Source organism: Stenella coeruleoalba, assembly GCF_951394435.1.
Source record: "Stenella coeruleoalba genome assembly, chromosome: 15".
NCBI classification, from domain to species: Eukaryota; Metazoa; Chordata; class Mammalia; order Artiodactyla; family Delphinidae; genus Stenella; species Stenella coeruleoalba.
This window is the reverse complement of record NC_137161.1, coordinates 7,979,274-7,994,586: the sequence shown is the minus strand read 5'-3', so window position 1 is coordinate 7,994,586 and position 15,313 is coordinate 7,979,274. Positions and strand designations below refer to the sequence as shown.

At 39.5% G+C, this 15,313-nt stretch overlaps 1 protein-coding gene across 7 annotated transcripts in view; it reads left to right on the top strand.

Annotated features, from left to right (window-relative positions):
- Window positions 1-15,313, top strand: part of DOK5 (docking protein 5) — a 1,081,787-nt gene that overhangs the window by 71,491 nt on the left and 994,983 nt on the right. For 3 of the 7 annotated variants that reach the window (XR_013824126.1, XR_013824128.1, XR_013824131.1), the window contains one exon: window positions 6,077-6,183. The gene's annotated coding sequence lies outside the window, so the exon portion shown is untranslated. Of the gene's footprint in view, window positions 1-1,781; window positions 2,125-6,076; window positions 6,184-15,313 lie in introns of all 7 variants that reach the window. The other 4 variants (XR_013824125.1, XR_013824127.1, XR_013824129.1 and 1 more) reach the window with 3 other exon arrangements.

Here is a 15,313-nt window from a genome sequence, read left to right as displayed (position 1 = left end):
GAAATTGGGAGTAATCGTAAAGAAAAGCAGCTGGTGGTTCTAAAATACCTCATTGCTCCTATGTTTAGTTAGAAGGCCCTGTCTGGAGGGAGAAGTCCTTAAATTTCAGAGTTCTTTCAGACACCTCCCTTTTTCACCCCTGCTTCAGTATCCTGCGTGGCAAATGCATTTCTAAATCTTGATGTTCCTCAGAATGGTTAGTACTCCTAGTGTTTTAGTTAGTGAGGGCTGCCATAATAAAGTACTGCAAACTGGGTGGCTTAAACAACAGAAATTAATTTTCTCATGCTTCTGGAGGCTGGAACTCTGAGATCACGGTGGCTGCAGGATTCGTTTCGTCTGAGGCCTCTCTCCTTTGTTTGCAGACAGCCGTCTTCTCCCCGTGGCCCTCCCTCTGTGTGTGTCTGTGTCCTACTCTCCTCTTCTTATAAGAATACCATCATATTGGATTAAAGCCCACTCTAATGACCTTATTTTTACTTAATCGTCTCTCTAAAGACCCTATCTCCAAATACAGTCACATTCTGAGGTACTAGGGGTTACCACTTCAACATACGAATTTTAGGGGGACACAATTCAGCCCGTAACATCTAGATTTCTAGATTTTTTTCTCCTTTTCATTCTACTGTCCCATCTCACGCCTTTTCTTCCTTGCTTCCTATTTCTCTCTCTTTCCATCCAGTTTGTTTTGAGGCTCAGTTTGTTTCCCTAAAACTCTGCTTTGATTATGTAAGTGATCCAAGGCTTGGGTCTAAAGTTAGTTTTCACTTTCAGTACTGTCTTCATCTCAGATGAATTTTGGGGGTTGGCATTATGCCTTTTTTAATGCCATTTACTAACCTATAAAATAGAATAATAATAGTTCCTACATAATAAGTTAGTAAATGCACCACGGATGGTTTACAAAATTCTTTTTAGATGAAGTGTTTAATTTTAATTTTTTAAAAAACTTCCCTTATGATGAGACCTTTGTTTTCCTTTCATAGTGGTGATTCAGAATTTCCCTCATAAATAAGCTAGTAGTTATTGAAAATGACTCAAGACTTTCTGTGATGGTGAATTTTATGGGTCAACTTAACTGGGCCAGAAGGTGCCCAGATGTTTGGTCAAACATTATTCTGCTGTGTCTGTGAGGGTGTTTCAGGATGAGATGAACATTTGAATCAATAGACTGAGTAAAGCAGATGGCCCTCGGCAACGTGGATGGACCTCATCAATCTGTTAAAGGCCTGAATAAAACAAAAAAGCAAAAGAGAATTATCTCTCTCTGCCTGACTCTTTTTGAGCTGGGACATCAGTCTTCTCTCGCCTTTGGACTCAGACTCGAACTGGAGTGCACAACATCGGCTCCCCTGGTTCTAAGGCCTTAGGACTTGGACTAGAACTATAGCATCAGCTCCCCTGGGCCTCCAGCTTGCTGGGCTTCTCAGCCTCCATAATTGTGTGAGCCAATTCCATACAGTATATATATTATATATAATATTCCTTGTAATAGATAAGATAGATAGATCTCCTATTGATTCTATTTCTCTAGGGAACCCAGACTAATACACCTTCCATCCTGCAATATTATCATGAGGATAATTTCTAAAGTGCTTTTGTCTTTATCTCAAATGAATATGTTGATTGTTTAACGAATTAGGAAATGTAGAAAAGCAGAAGAGGAAGTAAAAATTACTTACATTTCCACCTTCACAAGCAATTAGAGTTAACATTTTAGAGTGTGCCCATCCAATTATTTTTTCTGTCTATCATCTATTTATCTGTCTTGTGTTGAATAGTGTTGCCCCCAAATTCACGTCCACTGGAACCTCAGAATGTGACCTTATTTGGACGTAGTCTTTGCAGAGGACTTCATTACTTAAGATGAGGTCATGCTGATGAAGATCAGCCCCAAGTTCCATGCATGTGATGTCCTTATAAGAGTAAGCGAAGGCACACAGAGAGAATACTGTGTGAAGATGAAGCCAGAGACTGGACTGATGCATCTACAAACCACGGAGCACCAAGGATTGCCAAGGCAACCCCCAGAAGCCAGGACAGAAGCAACTGATTCTCCCTCAGAGCCTCCAGAAGAAAACAGCCTTGCTGACACCTGACTTCATACTTCTGGCCTCCAGAACTGTGAGAGAATACATTTCTGTTGTTTTAAGCCAGTTGTTTTACCCAGTTTGTAGTAAGTTATCGAATGTTACGGCAGCCACAGGAAATCATCCATACATACAGATTTTAAAACTGAGAATGAGATTATATTCTATAGGGTATATTGTTTTGTAGCTTATTTATTTTGGTTAAGATATTTAAATCGTATTTGTATGTTATTTAATATTCTTCTGTAATGTCATTTTTAATTTCATTTCTCTTATTTTATTTATCAGTCTCCTATTATGGTTTTGGATTATTAGGTTTTCCTCAGATTTTCATCATTAAATATACTGCAGTCATGTATCTTCTCATCGCTAAATACTTGAGATAAATATTCATAGAGTTTCCTGAGGATAAAGTGTTGGATGTTAGATTCTCATAAGAACTAAGTATGGAGGGACCTTGTCTGTCTTGTTTCCTACCACATCCATCACATAGTGCTAGACACATAGTAAGAAAATTGCCCATTTGTTTAGACCTGCTGGGTAAAATAAAATTGAAAGGGTTTGTTCATTTTTACAGCTTTGGGAACATATTGCCAAACTGTATATCAGATAAGTTTTCAAGTGTCAAACTAAGGGAATAATGTTTTTCCTATGTGAACTCTTGCAGTCTAATTCTAGCGATCGTATCTGTTCTATCCCAAAGTCCTCTCATATGCAATAATTACTTTATGAGTGTGGAAGTTGTTTGATAGACAAGCCTCCTGATTTAGTTATTTTAGGCTATCCATGATGTCATCCATTGTTTTGATTTTGTATTTTCTCGTCGGGCACAAACCATACCTCAAACGGTTCAATTAGCTCGGATTCAGAAGGTAGGCATAGGAGGTAGATATCAACAACTTGGCACTTGTTTTGATTTGAGTCATACTTGTGTTTTAAAATGATTATGTATCATGATTCAGTGACTATTTCTGTGTGTTATCAGAAACATTAGTAAGAGAGGCAAGAAAATGTGTGCTAATAAGGATGAATTCATCACCAACCACTGAAAACTACTTGCAGTGATTTTCACTTTTTTCCCCAAATAGCAGATGGCTTAATTCCTTCAACCAGCTGCTGAGAAAAGAAATATTTGAATGTTAAGGAGCATACATTTTTTCCCCTTGTAGCACATACAACAAGAAAGTCTTGGTGCATATATATATATACTATATATATAGTATATATATATATGACATATATATAGTATATATATATATATATAGTATATATATAGTATATCATATATACAATGAGTGTGTGTGTGTGTGTGTGTGTGTGTGCGTATATATATATATATATATATATATATATATATATATATATATATATAAAGTAAATTATCAGGTAAAATAAAACCTAATCAGCAAAGCCCAAGTCTGGACAAAATTCTTTGTAATTTTTTAGTGGTTGATCTATGAATTGCAATATATATGTATGCATATAACTTTCAACAGTCTACTTAGAATCAATTTTTACCACCTCACATGAAATACAGAAACCATACACGTTTACGTTAAGTTGCCTTGTGCATAACATTTACATACACTGAAAACTCTTATCAGACAGCGTTACCGTTTTTGCTCTCATCATTCAAATGTATTTTAGAGAGCCTGAGAGGAAAAGAATAGTCTGTTATATCGACCTAAATATTTACCATTTCTGTTTCTTTTTCTACAAAAATACATTTTATTTTATTTTTTTATTTGGCTGTGCCGCGCAGCTTGGGGAATCTTAGTTCCCCGACCAGGGATCGAACCCAGGCCCCGGCAGTTAAAGCACCGAGTCCTTTCACTGGACCACCAGGGACTTACATTTTAAATAGATGTTAGAAGATAGGGAGAAGTTAATAGAGGTACCCCCTCAAATGATCTGGAACAAATATTAAAAGCTTTTATCGCTCAGGGTTTTTAGTTGCAAGCAACGGAAATCATCACTTATTTGTTTTAACAGAGAAGGGTTTATTAGGAGATAGTGGGTAGCTTAGAGTTTCCCTAGAAGAGACAAATAAACAAGCTTGGAGATTATGCAGCCAAAAACAATGCCCCAGACTAGTCCTTTGGAGGCATAGCTCTCATAGTTGCTTGGGTAGGGATACCATAGTTTATACCGTCAGTGTCACCTCTGGTGGCCCTGGGATGCTGCTGCTAAAACAACCTGTTGGTGGCCCTTGGAGAATGGATGTAACTACTACTCTTTAGCTTACTTGCCTTCCTTGTGTTACTAACACCTTCCTTATACGCCTATTTTGATTCAAAGTCTGGGGTGGATGTGTCTAGGTCAGAGCTTAGAACATGTGTCCGAGGATGTCTTAGTTGCAACAGAATCTTGGAAAGAACGTATTTGGCATTTTCCATTTCTATAATGAAAAGAAAGCTCTGAATCATAAGGTAGGAATATTCCCCAAACAGAGAAATGAAAGCTAAAAAAAAAAAAAGACAAACTCCATTAGATTCGAGCTTTGAGTCACATATTTTTACTACTTACAATGTATATGGTCTCGGTACGATGAGTTTCTTTTCTACAGGTTTTTCTAAGTGTCAGTGTTCTATGAGATGGTATGTTCCACAGTGAGTCTGTCATGGTTAACTGAGACAGTGAGTGTCAAACATTTATTACAGAATCTTGCACAGAATAGGTAATTACATGTTATTATTACATACAGTCTAGTGGTATCCTAATTGTTGTTATTGATTGAGAAGTCATATCAGCAGGAAATGAAGGGCTATTTTGCAGGGATAATTATTCACTTGGTTTTGAACCTGTTGAGCTTGAGGTATCGGAAAATATAGAGGTCAAAATATATTGCAAGATGATGGTGGCCGTAGGGCTCAGAATCTTCAGAAAGCTCAAGACTAGAGATATTAAATTAATTCTCCACCCTGTGGTGGTAGATAAATATAGGGGAGAAGCTTCTGTGGAATTAAACCATTCACAACATTTTCCTTTTGTCTGAAAGGACCAGATCAACAACTAAGGAACCCCTTTACTTCCTTGATTAAGATTTAAATCCGATATTAAAGGGGAATGAAGATGATGCATATTTTATGCCTTGGCCTCTCTACTAGTTATTAATATTTTTTCATGCCCTGGGGATAAAGCAGAACCCATTATTCTAGAGGCATTTTCACAGAAGGAATAAAGCACCCAAAGCTATAATAGATTGGCTATGTACATTTATAGGCTCTACTAAGTTGTCTTAGAGATTATCACTATTTATATATATATCACATTTTGTATTATACCATCTATTAAAATATATATTATAGTCATTATATATTTATCTTACTATAGTAATATAATTAATATAATAAATATCTTATATAAATAATTATCAATATAAATTAATAATATAAATTATTTATGGTATAAATAAAAATATATATGTTTGCCTTAGATTTATGGCAGGTTATACATGAGCTTTCCTTTGGAGAGTGAAATAAAATTTTCTTTTCAAATCTATTATGTATAAAATGTGGTAATTTAAAAGAAATATCAAGTAAACAATATTACAGATAGTTTGAGATATAGCAAAAGTTCTAATGGAGATAAATATGAAATTTAGTAATGTATGAATATAGCAAAAAGCTGTGAAGACAGTGTTCACGTGACTGACATTTGGGAAAACTGAGCTATAAGGTAATGTCTAGGTCCTTTATTTTTAGTTCTTGGTTATTTCTCTAAGTTCATTGTGGCAGAGCTACTCCCCACCTTCTTCCTTGGTCACAGAACCCCGTTTTTCCCTTCACCAATTAGCCAAGCCCATTAGGGGAAGCTGAGGGAAGCTTGATTGGTCTAAACCAGTTGTAATATGATGGTCTCACTCCTTTTGCTGAATGACTGGTTTTAGGCAGTAGCGTGTGACCCCATTCTACACAAAAGACACAAGGGTTCGTCTACTTGGGTGGTTCTCGTCAATTTAGAGAAGTTTTCTTATTTTCCTTTAGATATATCTACGAAAGGAAGAAATGCCAGAAACTGTGGCAGCCATCTCGAGACCTGGAACTCCAAGGCCTGAGAACCAATATCCTGAGGATGGTAATACAGAAAGACGGTAAGAAACAGGCTCTAAAGATAGTTTTGGAACTCCCAGTTAACCATTCCTGGAGCTGCCCTCCCTCCAGACTTCTTGTTCAGTGAAATAATAAATGCCCTACCGCGTATGCTCCTTATTTAGAGTGTTCTCTGACTTGCAGCTGAAAGCATCCCCAGTGATTCACTAATCTCCTGTCTCTTCTCGCTTCATGGTTTACCCTCCAGGAGATCATCTAGCTGTTACTCGTCTTGCTCTTCAGCATATTTCTGGCTTCCGAGCCTTTTCTCATGTGGCTTCCTCTGCCTGGAATGCCGTCCTCCTTCCTCCTGTTGCACATGGCTAGGCTCTTTGAGTACAACTCAAGAGTCGCCTTAAGAGGCTTTCGTGATTCAGGTTAGGGCAGCCCTACTCTGAGTACCCGGTACCCCCCATTGCCTTACCACACTGGCTGTGGTTTTCTGTTTACGTGCCTGTTTTTCTCACTGGTTCTGCTCCTTGAGGATAGGAATGATGTTCTATTTTAACCTGGTGTCCCAAGATTCCCATTGCATCCATGGGCAGAGCAGACTGTTCGAAATATTTAGCCAAAATATTTCTTCCGTGAGCAGTAGTGAATAGTCACTAAGACCTTGATGTTTAGAGCCTGTGTTCCAATCCTGAGTCCATTGTGTATGTGATGTTGAACCCCAAGACTCAGTTCCCTTATTGGGAAAATGGATACAACAGTAGTATGTACCTCTTATGTATTTAAATGACATAATGATGCACATAAATTGCCTAGTTGATAATAAATTCTGTCATCATTCATAATTCGTTAGCTTTCCCCCAGGTGTTTACGTATGTGCTCAGAGATATGATCAATGATTCCGTACTTTTTAATCTTCTACTTATCTCTGTATCTAGCTGTTGATGAAAGAATTAGAATCCCACAGCCCACTGACATTGTATTTTAGAACTTGAATCTCAATGTGCCTGTTATATTTGAGAAATATGCCTTGTCTAGTATCTAGGATACAAATGCATATTAGTGTGTTTAAAGTAAAGGACAAATGTTTGTGATAGTGGATGCATAATATAACCTTTTCACCATTTGATGTGAAGTCTAAATTAAGAGCACAATATCAACATGAGGTAAAATTTTTGACCTTTAATGATGCTTTGGTATCTTGATATTCTTTAGTCATCCTGAAACCTTGTGCTAATTTTAAGTGACTCTCTTTAATATATGTTCACGAATGTTTATTGAAGCAGAATTTGAAGGGGCAAAAAGGGGAAGGAAGGAAGGAGGGGAGGAAGGAAGGGAGGGAGGAAAGAAGGAAGGGAGGGAGGAAGGAAGGGAAGGGAGGGAATGCTTACTCATCCATTTTACCTATGTTCATAAACCGCTGATAATTCTCAACCAACCACAAAGATATCGGTACTTTATACTTACTATTTGGTGCCTGAGCTGGGATAGTGGGTACGGCCTAAGCCTACTAATTCGTGCTGAACTAAGCCAGCCTGGAACATTGCTCGGAGATGACGTAGTAGTAACAGCCCATATGCATTTGTAATAATTTTCTTTGTAGTTATACCCATCATAATTGGTGGTCTTGGAAATTGACTGGTGCCTCTAATGTTTGGAGGGAGGGAAGGGAGGGAAGGGAGGGGAAGAGAAAATCTGAATCTTCATCAATAAATGAAAAGATGTTTGAATAAACAGTAAGATATCCTTATATGGAATATTATGCAAGTATTTAAAAGAATGACATAGATCTCTATAGATTCACCTTAAGGTATGTCCCTGATATGGTAAATGGCAAGTGTAAATTGCAGAGTAATGTCTCTAAGATGTGCAAAAATATTTGCTTTTGTTTGTATAATCTAAAAAAAAGATGTGTGGAAGGAAAGACACCAAACTGTGTAATAACATTGGTTACCTCAGGAGGAAGGAGACGGACGCATTTAATGTTTTTACATATGTCTGAGCTATTTGACTTGCTGCAGTGAGTGTTACCGAGATATAATTTACCATAAAACTCAACCATCGAAGTGTACAATTAAAAAATGTTTAGTAAATTTTCCACACTGTGCAACTACTTCCACAATCTGGTTCTAAGACGTGGCATCATCCCAACAAAAAGCGTCGGGCCCAATCACAGTTAATCCGCATTCCCACCCTCTGCCCCAAGCAGCCCCTAATCTACTTTCTTTCTCTATAGATTTGCCTTTTCTGGATATTTCATATAAATGAAATCACACAATATATGGTCTTTTGTGTCTGGCTTCTATCACTTAGCATGTTTTTGAGGTTCGTCCACATTGATGGACCACATATCAGTACTTTATTCCTTTTTACGGCCAAAGAGGATTCCATTGTCTGGATCTAGTACATTTTGTTTATCCAGTCCCTAGTTAATGGACATTTGGGTAGGGTTGCCAGATTAAAGAATGCCCAATTTTATTTGTCCCAAGTAATGGACAAATAATGGATATACTTACGCTAAATGGATATACTTATGCTAAAAAAATGTTTCATTGTTTATCTGAAATGTGAAAGTAACCAAACATCTTGTGTTTTTACTTACTAAATGCAGCAACTTTACATTTGAAGTTTCCACTTTTTGGCTCATGTGAATGGTGCTGCTGTGAACATTCCCATGCAAGTGTTTGTGTGGATGTGCATGCATTTTTGTAATTGGGGGAAAAAAAAACTTTAAAAGGTAAATAAAACCTCCCTTTCTGAATGGATGCCAGGAGCTCCAGCAATTTAAAAGTCAGTGAAGTAGCTTAAGCTCTTGTTGACGAATCTGTTGCAGAGAAAGGCACATAAAAATTGGGCTCTGCTTTAATTATATGTCCACGTGCCCTCCTGTGGCAACTGTATGCTGCCTTGCTTTATTTTATTACTTGCTGGACTGCCTGTGGTTATTTAAGAGGACCATAAAACCTGGATACCAGACTTGCTTGACATCTAAATAATCTAAGTCCAGCTCATTAAAAGCTGAGATCAATAGCTTACTGAATACTTTAACACAGATTTCGTGTTTTTAAGTTTAGGAACATTTTGGATTTCAGGAGAGAAGGAGATTTGCTATCTTGCTGTCAGAATCACTGAATAAAGCTAAAAATGACCAGCATATTCCCATCTCATGCTTTTGCCCTTCCTGTTTCCTGGGCCTGGAACACTATTGCCCTGATGGCTACATGACTCACCCTTTTATTTCATCCAGTTCTCTGTTCAAACATCCCTCATCAGAGAGGCCTTCCATAACCACCCATTCAGGCCTGCCCAGAACTTGGCCCCCCTGCCCTATCTTTCTTTCTAACTAGGTTTGATAGATTTAGCAAATAGAAATACGAGATACCTAGCTAACTTTGCATTTCAGCTAAAGACAAAAAAATCATTTTTTAGTCAAAGTATGTACCATCATACTTGGGGCATGCTCTGGCTAAAAATTATTTGTTGTTTATCTGACATTCACATTTAACTGGTGCCCTGAAGTTTATTTGGCAACCCTATTCACAGCCCTGAGTACGACCAGGCGTTATATTGATTATGATAGATTTATCTGCTTATTTATTTTACTGTTGGCCTCATCCTAAGAGAGCGTGGCTGTATTCGTTTCAGAGGGTTGTCAAGACACATTACTGCAAACTCGGTGGTTGAAAACAGCAAAAATGTATCCTCTCACCGTTCTGGAGGCCACAAGTCTGAAATTAGGATGTCCGCAGGGCCATGTTCTCTCCTTAGACTCTAGAGAATCTTCCCTGGCCCCGTCCAGCTTTCGATGTCTCTTGACAGGCACTCCATGGCTTGTGGCCACGTCACTGCAGTCTTTGCCTTCCTCTTCACGTGGCCTCCTTCCCTGGATCCCTGCGTATAATTTTCTTTTCTGCCTCTTACGAGGACACCTGTCACTGGACGTGGTGCCCACCCTGATCCAGGATGATCTCATCTTGAGATCTGTAACCTAATTCCATCTTCAAAGACCCTTTTCCCAAAGAGCGTCCCATTTACGGGTTTTGAGGGCATGTCTTTGCGGGAGGCCCCTGTTCAACCCACGACAGTGTCACATAGAGTCTGACAAATTTATTTTGAACGAATGAGTGGGAAAATCAGTGGAGGTGGGCGTTTTGGGTTTCGGTTTTATTCCACAGACATCTCTCCAGGACCTATCGTGCACGGAGGTTAGGAGAGAGCTGGCTATACATTCCTGTTTTCACGTTCCCCAGGGACATTCAGGTAGAGATGTTCAAAACTTAGAGATGGAGTTTGGAGTGGTAGAGTGGGTGCCCACCGCCTCTGGATGACAACCAACGCATCCGAGCCTCTGCATGGGGACACGGCAGAAAATTCCAGGAAGGGGGCCTGAGGATGGCACTCTGGTGAGCCTGAGCCACGCGAAAGAGAAACACTGGGGAGGGAGAAATCCACGTGCTCACATCCCTCATTTCAGTGCCAAGGGCCCATCGCCTCCGTGTCCTCGGGCAGAGATCATCCCAACAGCCAAGAGCGTTAGCACAGGCGCTGAGAGAGTTGGCTTGTCCGAAAGCTTTACCTCCTGGTTTGGAAAAATTATGTTGACACCTGTTCAGGCCTGAGGAGCCCATAATCAAACTTCCCTGCTTCCTCTTACAAACCGGAGGCCAAGTGGAATTTGAAGGCGCCTAATTACCGTGAAAATGGTACGTCTGAAATGGCTGCTAAGTTTTGCCAACGTGGCCATAGGACTAAAGGAGAAATACGGTGCAGAGTGTTATAAGAGACACTTGCTTAATTTTTGATGGAGATTCCGGAACTAATAAGACCATCATCCCTTCCAAATGAGCCACCATGAAAGGAAATACTCCTATCTCCAGGGCTGTCTTCTTGGGAGTGTGACTTGGGCTACCACGCAGGGCCCCTGCTCAGAAGGGCCTGGTACATTACTCAGTGCTTAGTTTAATGCTCTCTTGTGACCACTGTCAAATTTTTAATACTTTTTTTAATAAAAGGAACCCTATATTTTCATTTTGCATCGGGACTCACCCCTTATGTAGTTCGTCCTGCTTATTTGAACAATGGTAGGTTTGTTCAAAATTATTTTGGTATTTCTCTTAGGGAATTGGTCTTAGAGGAGGGAGTGAGCTTTTCCGAAGAAGTGGAATTGTTAATGTGAAGAATGGTATAGAGCCAGTGGGTGGACTTCTAATTCCGGCATTGCTTCTAAGGAGCTGTCTCTCTCCTGTTGGTCTGAGTTTCCTCATCTATGATATGTGACTAACAATTTGTACCTCATGGGATTGTCGTGAAGATTGAAAAACTTGCATGTAAACGTGTAAAGCCCTGAGGTTTGTGGCTGACACAGAAGGGGAAGCAGTGCATGGGTGTTGCTCTCAGGCTCACAACCTGTTGAGAGAGACCAGCTAAATAAAACCTGCAGTGACGTGAGTCCCCAGCCTTTATACAGCCAGTGTTCAGTGCTTACCTGCTGTGCCCCAGGTGAATGAGCAGATTAAATCCCTGACCTCCTAGAGCTTTCCTTACAGTGGTGGGGGAGGACAGAATTTCAGGCAGTAATGAATAGGAGGGAGGAAAGTGAAATAGCTTTAAGGGATAGGGTAGGCCTGGGGCAGGGCTTGGGGGAGCACCTCTGGGTATGGGGTTAGGAGATGAGGGGCTTAGGGAAGACTTAAAAATTTACTTATTTATTTATTTGTCTGTGCCGGGTCTCAGTTGCAGCATGCAGAATCTTTAGCTGTGGCTTGTGGGATCTAGTTCCCCAACCAGGGATTGAACTCGGGCCCCCTGCATCGGGAGTGTGGAGCCCTAGTCACTGGACCACTAGGGAAGCCCCGGGAGGACCTTTTTAAGGAGATGACTTTGGAGCGGAGACCTCATGTGTGATGGAAAGACCCACTGGACCATATGGAGGGACGATTCTTCTGAGCACAGGGAACCAGAGTGAAGGTATTATAGTGGAAATCAGTTTGGAAAATTTGGGCGCCTCTCATTCGTAATTGTAGGTCGAGTATCTGCAGCAAAATATGCTCATGGGTAGGAGGGGTTGATTTAATAAATTGCCGCTTGCGTCCCTACAATCAATACAAGGGACCGTACTGAGGGGAGAGAGAAAAAACGAATCCGTAATTGCCGCATTCAAAGGCGCTGGCAATATAATTGAGGAAATAAACGTTATCTGAATAATCCTAGTGAGCAAAGAAAGGAGTGATCTGGGAAGCGTGAAATAAAGTATTTATTAATGTCAAGGTTTCAAATACAGATGTTGGTTTCATGGGGTGAAAAAGTCACTCATAAATCCTTTCCTCCGATGCGGTTGATGAGTAACTTCCTCAAGGGTGTGGGGTGAAGACATTGGATGGAGAAAAACCCTTTAAGAGCCCTGTCCTCTCAGCACCCTCATGCATGATTTAGGAGGGGGCGGAAGGAGACAAAAGATTAATGTATTCCAAAAATGTAATGCAAATATGTACAACACAGAAATCAGTGGAAGTCACTGTTCTTAAGATAGAGAAAAGACCAGCTCCAGCACACCACAGGACCCGTTCTGTGTTCTGGGGAAAGAGCCTGTGCTTGCAGCAATAGTTCTGTAAATGATGGGTCTTATGGCTCGTGTTCGTATCTACACTTGACTTCTTTTCCTACTAAAGGTTCCAGCAGGACCATTTTTTTTTTTAAGTTCCTATAGCTGTCAGGAGTATTTTTTTTTTTTTTTTTTTTTTTTTGTGGTACGCGGGTCTCTCACTGTTGTGGCCTCTCCCGTTGCGGAGCACAGGCTCCGGACGCGCAGGCTCAGCGGCCATGGCTCACGGGCCCAGCCTCTCCGCGGCATGTGGGATCTTCCTGGACCGGGGCACGAACCTGTGTCCCCTGCATCGGCAGGTGGACTCTCAACCACTGCGCCACCAGGGAAGCCCCCGTCAGCAGTTTTTAAAGAAATAGATCCACTACTCCAACCAGTTTTTATAAGATATTTCCCAAACCTTGTTAATTATTTATTCCTCTCTCCTCTCTCCTTTCTTTTTTCTTCTCTCTGTATATGTATGCATCTTTCTATCTATAATTTGTCAGTCATCATTTGTAATACAGCAGCTAGCATTGTTTTTGTAAAATTCAGAAAAGCATAAGGAAAGTTAGTTTTCAAACCAGGGTATTTGTATTACTGATTTTTATGATGTTACATAATACAATTTAAAAATACAAATCCAGGAATATAGCTGTAAATTTATTCATTGCTTTATCTTGCATTTTTTATATTTGGTGGTATTATGGCTTTAGATTTTTTTGTTTATTAAAAAAATGTAGATCATCCCAATATTAAAGTTTGTATTTTCTTCCTTTTGGTGAACAAGGCTAATAAACAAAATGAAAATGCCATTGCTTACTGAACTACAGATATAAATCTCAACTTCTATGAGATTCTGGAATTGGAGATCTATTTCAGAGATTATTTGCTCCAATAAACTTTTTCTGGAGGTGCCGTATGTAAATTGCCCTTCACCACAGAGTCAAAACATTCACTGCTCCAAGAGATAAACAGGCTGGTTTAAAAAAAAAAAAGTATGTTCTCAGTTGCCAATAAGATTAACAAATGAATTTACAATTATCTTCTCAGAAAAATAACAAGAATGACTTTGCATTCCCACAGAGAACCTTGCCATTTGTAGAATCTAGAATCATTTTCAAATTAATTTAATAAAACCATCATCCCTTAGCCACACATTTTATTGTATTTTAAAGTAGCAGTGGCCAAGCACTGTACTTATTTATATTTATACATATGTTCACTGCCAAAGAAATCTGGACATCTTGTCTAAAAAACTTTTTTTTTTAAATAGATCTTTATTGGAGTAGAATTGCTTCACAATACTGTGTTAGTTTCTGTTGCACAGCAGAGCGAATCAGCCATATGCATACACATGTCCCCATATCCCCTCCCTCTTGAGCCTCCCTCCCACCCTCCCTATCCCACCCCTCTAGGTGGTCACAGAGCACTGAGCTGCTCTCCCTGTGCTATGCTGCTGCTTCCCACCAGCCAACTATTTTATATGTGTATATATGTCCATGCTACTCTCACAGGTGGAGTTAAATTGTTACAACTCGGAGCCCGCAAAACGTATCAGCATAGTAAGATCTCTGTGCAGCAAAGCTTCCTTTGACAATTCCTGTATTGACTTTATTGGTGCATTGTATAGTACATGTTTCTGAATTCTATCTGTTATAATCTGTGATAACAGAATTTAGTTGTTAGATATAGTGAGATATTTAATAGCTCTATTCACCTGAATTCAGTGGAGGTAGACCATGTTTGTATATGAGAAAGCTCAGTGTTGTAAGGGCGCTAATTCCCCCGAATTAATCTATTAATTGATGTTTTACTTGGAATCTCACTGAACAGGATTTTTCAGTGAACCTAAAACATGTAGTATAAAATGTGTTTGGAAGAATGAAAAAAACGATCTAAAACCATTGGAGAAAGAATAAAAAAGAAGGAAGCATTTCTCTTACCTGGTATCAATACTTATTACAAGGTGTAGTAATTAAACGGTGAAACCTAATATCTTAATGGTTAAATTTTCCAAAGTAGTTCTTTCGTCTGAGTCATGTCTCAGGGGCTGTAAGGAATAGAAAGAGATGTATGGGGATTAGAGAATGTGTATAGAGCAGGAAAGATTTAGAGGCAGTGGATAGTTGAGCTGTCTGTTACCTTTTCCCTCATTCTTGGCATTAGTTCTCAGATGTATAAAAAGAACCAAGCTTGTCAATACCAAGGAGTGGTGTTGATACCAATTAGATTTGCTGTGACTTGGGAGGAGTAGGGGAAACTCCCTCTATTTCCTCCATTAGTTATGATTCTTGATTTTGAATCAATAAAGTTGTCCTTGGACAAATCCTTAGGCTGGTACTCCCTTTATCACTGTCTGTAGAAGATGAACCTTATTTGGCATCATAGATTTTTTTTTTCCCCCTAGAGGGAGCCCCGCCCCCAGGAGTACTCAGGGAGCTAAAGCTCCAGCTGTGCTCTTCTGTACCGACATCAGCAGCAACTCTACCAGGTCTAGTATTTGAACTGGGCTGACAATTCTGATGATGATGTGTTGAGCAGAATGCAATCCAGCTTGTTCCTGCACAATTTTATTGGCTTTGCAAGTTTTAAAACTCATA